Raw genomic sequence first — 5,891 nt, forward strand, 5'->3', positions numbered from 1 at the left:
ATTACATTTGAAAATGATTTATCTGGTGTCTGCAAAAAGAAAGCATGCAGGGAGGTTCAGGGAAGAGAGAACCAGCTTACAAGTTTGGGCAACTAAATGGCGCGATGTGGCTGATAGTTTGGGGAGGTGAAGAAAGAGAATTCATTTAGTTTTCAATAAAATTAGAATTAGAGGGGGCTCTTCAAGTAGAAAAGTAGCACTGGTGGTGCAATGGTTTAGCACTCTGCTTCTAACCAAAAGGTCAGTGGTTCAAACCCCGCGGCTCTGCAGGAGAGAAGCCCTGGTAATGCGCTTCGGTGAAGATCACAGCCCAGGAATCTTACGGGGTGGTTTTACCCTGTCCTCTGGTCGCTGGGAGTCAGAATCGACTGGATGGCACACAACAACACCAATTCAAGTACAGAGTCTGAAAACAGCCACAGCACAGCAAAGACAACTACTGGTGTGTTTATTTAGGGATTAAAAACCGTTCTTATATGGGCCTTACACTACTCTGAGGGGAAGATGCCTGGGAGGTGACAGACCAACCAGAGGTGAAAACCTAGAGAGGAGGTCAGAGGTCAGGGTTAGGGGCGCGTCTTGAAACTCCATCCTTACTTCCAAGGAAGAGGTCATGGAAATAGATATGCTAAGCTCGGCAAAACTCTCAAATTTCCTTCCGTCTCCTAAAACTCCTGGGAGTTAAAACAACGTGCCCATCTTAAATACAATATTCATGGCGAGCAGCAGCTCCTACACAAACTGAACTACTGTACTAGGGGTGAACATTAATTGTTTCAAAGCCATTAATAGAAAATGTCCAAAAAATATTTTCCTGGTGCAGAAAGAAAAATAACAAGTTAACAACAAGCAAACATGTCTATGCATTTTAAGAGGGTTATTTTAGTAGACGAGTCTCTGGGTGGTGTAAACATTTAATACGTTCAATTGCTAATGAAAAGGTTGGAGGTTTGAGGCACCTTGGAAGAAAGTCCTGGCAATCTGTTTTTGAAAAATCTTTCCTTGAAAACCCTGTGGAGCACCGTTCTACCCTGACACACAAGGTTTGTCATCAGTCAGAGTTAACTGATGGCAGCTGTTTTGTTTTGTTTTGTTTTTAATTTTAGTAGAACTTACATGGCACAGCTAAATTATCCTTCATCCCTTTTAGAGAGCCCATCTTTATTTCAGACTATGTGGAGGGTGTTTTTCTGGTGCCACTTTCAGGGACTTCCCTCAGCCCCCTTTGTCAGTGCTATGCCAATCCCAGCCATGGTTTATGAGTCCGCTTTCTTCCTCAATTCTTAGTGTGTATCTAAGTGTGCGTACACGTGTTTAGATAATATCTTTCGCCATTTGGTTAGTGTCCAGCTGACTGAGTCTCCTTAAGGAGACCCTTCTCAGAAGTGGAGAAGAATAGTCCTCAACTATAACGCTGCTTGGTGCCCATCTGACTCACCCCCGTGGCTCTGCCCCTCGTGTCTCCAGCCCTGTGCTACTATCACCTGTTTGCAGACCTTGAAGTCATAGCTCACAGCTTACTCTCGAATCAGAAACCAAACCAAATCCCGAAGCACACAGCAGCACAGATCCCAGCCCCAAGGGTCCCTCCATGTTGCCAGTGGATTTCTGTGCGTGCTGGACCCTTGACCTCTGAGGTTCTCTGGTGCCAGAAAGTCTGCAGTGGCAAGATTTCAGGAGCTCCCACCCCTCCTCTGCTAAACAGTTTTTCTCATCTGAGATACATGGGATGGCTTTTTAGCAGGCAGGACGTTCACTCGCCTAAATCAGAGGAAACAACTGCTCATCTGCCCTGGCTCTGGGAAAATCACTGAACTGTGTTAAAATTGCAAGAATCAATACTAAGAACTCTGCAGCTTGGCCTTGAATTTATTATCGTGGCTAAGGACTCAGTCCCCATTGAAGAAAACGGTGGAGCTAGTTCAATCGCAACGCCTAAAGCGAAGTTCAGGTAAGAAAAGGGCAGTTCCTTCTCTGCTGAACCTAAAGGTGCCCAACTTCTGAAGCTCCAGAAAGAGAGGTGATCTGACAAAGACAGACGCTTTAAGATAGAATTCCAGACTTCTGTTACTTCGCGTGTTCCTTTGTTCTCCTCTCTTTTCTGCTTGCGTTCCAACAAAGCATCTCTGCCATTGTGTAAACAACATGCCATATGGTATAACCTTCCGTTATGACAAAGATGAAGAAGTGTACATTTTCTAACAGCACCCCCTCCAAATGCATTCCCTCCCCCCGCCGCAACACACACGAACTGACTGTTTGGATACGAATGATTTTGACATGACAGATTTAGGTAGAATGTTAGGGTCAGCACACTGATTTTGTTGTTGTTGACTTGTTTACGTAGTACCCAGCTTGTTCTATTAGCCCGACCAAACCTTCCTGACTTTGCTGCTTGGTGTTGTGTGGTAGCTTGAACCCTAGACCTGTAGTATGTTCTATTCCAAACTCCTTTAGATAGTAATTTCATAACTCCAGAAAAGTCACAAACTCTTCCTTTAATTAGTTCCCTCTGTTAAATATATGGAGCCCTGGTGGTGCAGTGGTTAAGGGCTTGGCTGTTAACCAAAAGGCCAGCAGTTCGAATCCACCAGCTGCTCCTTGGAAACCCTGTGGGGCAGTTCTCCTCTGTTCCATAGGGTCACTATGAGTTGGAATAGACTCGATGGCAACAGGTATCAAATATATGCTACAGCAAATTAATGACAAGGACTTCCTGAAAATTGAGAAGATTATGGCTCCATGAAGGGTTTGGAATTTTTTGAGAGAGAAAAGAGCAACATAAATGCAAACATTACTATTACTCGTCATAGACATCCTAGTAGTTTCAGATATGAAGATGGATTAATAAAATTATATTATTCTCAGTATAACCTTGTAAAATCTACACTACATTTTCACTGCAAGGGTAAGGAAAATGTATGTCTATGGGAAAAATACATGGAAAATTTTATAGTCTCCAAAATATTCATACAACAAATTATTTTTTCTGTTTGAAAGTCCTTCTTAATCTAACCTTTTTCCTTATATTTGGAGGATGAATAAGCAAAAGAAATTTATTTCTTTTTAAAAGTGAAATTAATACATAGTTCGTCTATTTTTCTTTTTCTCTGTGTAAGTAAAGGATGAAGATGTCTTTATTGGTTCCAGTCTCTCTTCCCCTCTATCTACAATTTAACCTCTTTCCCGCTCATTCTACCATCATACATTATTGGTAGTCCAAAGTAGTGGCTATGAGCTTGAGCTCTGGGGTCAGTGTCCTGGATCTACCTTTCTTAGTTGTAGGATCTTGGGCAAGTTCCTTAACCTCTCTAGACTTCAGTTTCCTCATCTGTAAAGTGAGGATTACAATAGTATATACCCCACAGGGTTGTAGTGCAGACTGGTGCTTGGTTTATGGAAAACTCTCACCGTCATTAACTATAGATATTGTTTTCTTTTAATATCCAAAATCAAACCCATTGCTGTCAAGTTGATTCCAACTCATAGTGACTCTATAGGACAGAGTAGAATAGCCCCATAGGGTTTCTAAAGCTGTAACCTTTATTTATTCAATCTGTATGCTGAGCAAATAACCCTAGAAGCTGGACTATATGAAAAAAGAACAGGGCATCAGAATTAGAGGAAGACTCATTAACAACCTGTGATATGCAGATGGCACGGTCTTGCTTTTGGAAAATGGAGACTTGAAGCATTTTCTGATGAAGATCAAAGAATCCATACAGCATTCAGTATAGATGATACCTCAACATACAGAAAACAAAAATCCTCACAACTGGACCAATAAGCAATGTTACGATAAACAGAGAAAAGACTGAAGTTGTCAAGGATTTCATTTTACTTAGATCCATAATCAACGCCCATGGAAGCAGCAGTGAAGAAATCAAACGATATATTGCATTGGGCAAATCTGCTGCAAAAGACCTTTTTAAAGTGTTAAAAAGCAAAGAAGTCACCTTGAGGACTAAGGTTCACCTGATCCAAACCATGGTATTTTCAATCACCTCATATGGATGCAAAAGCTGGACAATGAATAAGGAAGGCCAAAGAAGAACTGATGCCTTTGAGTTATGATGTTGGTGAAGAATATTGAATATACCATGGACTGCCAGAAAGAAAAAACAAATCTGCCTTGGAAGAAGTACAGCCAGAATGCTCCTTAGAAGCGAGGATGGTGAGACTTCACCTCATATATTTTGGACATGTTATCTGGAGGGACCAGTCCCTGGAGAAGGACATCATGCTTGGTAAAGCAGAGGGTGAGTGAAAGAGAGGAAGACACTCAGTGAGATGGATTGACACGGTGGCTACAAAGATGGGCTCAAGCATAGCAACGATTATGAGGATGGCACAGGACCGGGCAGTGTTTCACTCTGTTGTACGCAGGGGCGCTGTGAGTCGGAACTAACTCGACGGCAGCTGACAACAATAGCAATCTTTTCAGAAGCAACACTCTTTCTCCTGTGGAAGGGATGGTTTGTTCGAACCACCTGACCTTTAGGTTAGCCACTGAGCTCTTAACCACTGTGCCACCGTGGCTCTTCTGGTTTTAATATGCCACGCGATTTTTCTTATATTAGACTCATTTACGTTTGTTTTTATTTCCCCCATTAAGCTCCTGAAAAAAAGGGATGGGACTACGTCTTCTTCACCTTTGTATCTTTCTCTGTGTCTAGCACAGTGCATTTGCTGTACATGGTAGATACCTCATAAGTATTTGAAATATCCGTGAACATAATCCTAGTTGCAAGTAATGATAATAAACCGAATTTTTTGCAGAAGTCTGTTTCAAAGGAAAAAAATATCACTTTCAAGACCACACTTCAATCATTTCCTCCCTCCTACGGTCTACAGGCCCCACCTTAAGCCAGGCTTCACTTACCTAGTGTTTGGATTTTTAGTCTCCAGATACAGCGCTGCCCTGATAGAGCCAGAGCTGTCTCCACTGAGGCTCAGACCACGTTCTATCCTCCTTCGTGACGTATGGAATCTTTCAAGCCCACGACTTAGGTTCTTATAGCTAAACTATTTATGACATCCCGGCTCTGTCTGAGGACCTGGTCTCTGTCTAATGTTCATAGAAAGTGGGATTTGCAAGGTTTAAATTTCATAAGTCCCATACTACTAATCATGTAAACAAATAATAAATTATATGGTGTCATTAGACAAGTCTGAAGTCTCTTCTAACTCTCCATTTTAAGCAGTAAACTTTGCTAAAACACTTTTTTTTTTTTTTATTGTTCTTGTCCGGGGGCATCTGGATTGAATGACTGAATGGCTGGAACAAGTGAAGCTGGGTGTGTTTAGTGAGAATGTATTTGTTCTAGAACACTTGGGTCCAAGAAATGTTGCATTCTTTTATTTGTTCAAGATAAAAGTAAATCTGATCCTGAGCTTTATCTCCCCATGGTGCTAAGAAATTCAACCTCAGGTTTGGGGGAACTCTTTCCCATTCCTGAAGATTATTCAAACTCTTAAAAGCAGGAGGGTGTTTTCACAGTTTAGATATTAGGGACGGGGCATGTCTGATTGCAAAGAACTGGCTGTCCACGCCTGGTGCGGGGAGAGACGGCCTTTCAGAGACAACTCCGACTTCGTGTGTGGTACCAGCCTGCACAGGCTTCCGTGTTGGCGCCCCATCAGAGTTCAGTATGTCTCTTCTGTAACAGACGCTGGGCTCTCCCATTCTTGAAAACCAACCCCTTCTCAATTTGTCCCCTTCCCCTCAGCTTCCGCTTGTCCCAGTCTTAGAGGTTTGCTCCAGGACCTCCTCCAGCCCGCATCGTCAAAAAAGAGTCCTGCTATTTCTCCCTGTGAGCAAGAGGAGACTCTAGGATGAAGATGCTTGGATGAAAGTGTAAGGAAGAGGGGAAAATTCTTACTCTGACCTC

The sequence above is a fragment of the Trichechus manatus genome, unplaced genomic scaffold, assembly GCF_000243295.1.
Source record: "Trichechus manatus latirostris isolate Lorelei unplaced genomic scaffold, TriManLat1.0 scaffold00152, whole genome shotgun sequence".
NCBI classification, from domain to species: domain Eukaryota; kingdom Metazoa; phylum Chordata; class Mammalia; order Sirenia; family Trichechidae; genus Trichechus; species Trichechus manatus.